The sequence below is a fragment of the Arachis ipaensis genome, chromosome B4, assembly GCF_059453495.1.
Source record: "Arachis ipaensis isolate K30076 ecotype BB chromosome B4, ASM5945349v1, whole genome shotgun sequence".
Taxonomy (NCBI): Eukaryota; Viridiplantae; Streptophyta; class Magnoliopsida; order Fabales; family Fabaceae; genus Arachis; species Arachis ipaensis.
In genome coordinates this window covers 13,072,659-13,074,918 of record NC_142439.1, presented here as the reverse complement: position 1 = coordinate 13,074,918, position 2,260 = coordinate 13,072,659, and positions in this window count along the sequence as shown.

Genomic DNA, 2,260 nt, shown 5'->3' with positions numbered 1-2,260 from the left:
TTCCCGGTGTCGCTGAGTCTCTCATCTCTGCGGCGTCGCTGCTTCTCCCCTCTCTGCGGCTTCAGTGCTTTTCCGTTCTTCGCGGCATCCTTGCGTCTCCCCTGTTCTGCTTCTGCTTCATTGCTTCTCCCCTTTTCTGCTTCGCTACTTCTACTTCACTGGGTTGTGCTTCGCTGCTTCTGCTTTGCTACTGCTTCTTCACTGCATCAGCCATTTGTGGGTTGTCATCTGTGGTAAGTGTTCTTCTCTGATTTTTTGTTGCTTAGTTAGGGCTTGATTGGCTGTTGGGTATTTTTGTTGGATTTAAGAAGAAGAAAGGAAAGTGGTGATGTTTGTGAACTTGAGCAAGATGAGTGTTGAATGTTGACTGAGTTTCTGTTCTGGTTTGAATTCGGACTGCGTACTTGTGAACTGAGAATTTTAAATACTCCAAAAATAGGACATCATTCGCATAGAGATGGCAAAAACTAGTTTCTGTTAGTATTGTACTGGAGGATGTGACACATGCCTAGTGCTTTAAATTTGTTTTTAATTAATTGAAGTATTCAATAGCTTAATCGTGTTCATGAGATTGCTTCAGTTGGTTCTAATAGGTTTTTCGACTCTTACATAAAAGAAGCAGAATTTTTAACGAATCAATAGTGAGAAAATCTTATTAGAGTCAACTGAATCAATTCCATAAATACAGTTAAGTGGTTGATTACTCTAATTAATTATTGAAAACAAATCTAAACTGTTAGTAATAGTTTCCTTCTTTCTATTGTGCTTAACTGCTTATCCATTTTTTTAGTACATAAATTTTCTTTTGGGATAACTGAGGCAACTCTATTGCAAACCAGTGTGTGGTAGTGACCCTGTTCGGGTAGCAATACAAGCAAATTTATATAATGTTGGGCAGTTGCAATTTTTAACACATACTGTGATCTGTATTGTTTCGGTGGGTGCTAAAAAGTCTTGTTTTCTTAAAAGACTGGATTTTGATAATTCTATTGTTTGATGTTCATAAATTAGAATTTAAATTGTGTTATTTGGTATCTGTATCCAATGGCTTTTTAGCAGGTTTGCATATAAAATCTATGGGTATGACACCTCTGTTGTGCCACCATCTGCTATATGCATGCAATGCAGTTATACTATTTTCTTTTTCTTTTTTGATTCATTGTGCTATTAAATTATAGAGATATGCTTAGCAACTTAGCTATGGTTTTTGTTTTAATTTTTTAACCCAATTTTGGCTAGTTGGGTACTGTTTGATTTTTTAGTTATATATCACTTATGCAGTGTTGAAAACAATTTTTTGTAATCCAAAACAATTCACATCATATGATTTCTTTCATTTAAAAAATTTCAGAGGGAGGTTTAGGAAATGTCTGTATGTGGAACTCCATGGCCTTATTATGCTAATTTTTATATTGCTGCTGATTTCCATTTTCGCTTGCTGCCGTTTAATTCATATAAATTGATCCTAATTAGTGCTGATTTGATTTTAGTGAGTTCATATGGGTTGATTTTGCTGTTTGTTTAAATTCAGAAACGTCCTATTTACTGCCAGAATGCTGCCGAAATTTCTAAAAATTTGAGTGTTAATTGAATTCCAATTTGTGAATTAAATTTGGTAATTTGTTACTTTAGTTTTTTTCGTGACCAAATTCAACTCAAAAGGTTACTTTAATTTGTTCTTTTTTTTTCAATTAAATATCTTATAAATCAATAAGAGGGATGGTATATAATTAGTATCTTTGTATAGAGACAACAGTGAAGAAAACACCTCCTCCTTCTTCTTCTTCTTCTTCTTTTTCTTCTTCTTCTTCTTCTTCTTCTTCCATTTTTGCCCTCCCCTGTCTTCGCAACCGGAACAAAAATGCCATTGTTCCCTTATTTCTGCGCTCATCCTCCACCGTGCGCCCGCAGTAGCTGCCTCTGGGTCGACACTGTTCTGCCTCCATTCTCCCTCCCCTTGCCATTTTTTTGTTTCTGCTTCTTCTGTAGGTTCTCAATTTTTTTCTGTTTACATTTTCTTAGTTTAATTAGTTTGTTCAGTTTTTGTTAAATTGGTCAGTTTATTTATGCATTCTTAGTGGATTATAGGTGGTTAGGAAGTTTTATCTGAATTGTAGTGGATTTAGGTTGAAATTTTTGGTTGCTGCTGATGCCTGGAATAAATGGTTTTCTGAGCTATTTTAATTGACAAATGATGGTTGTTGCATTACTGTTTCAAATCGTATAGTGCTGCTTTATCCTTGTTAATGGCTAATTCCAT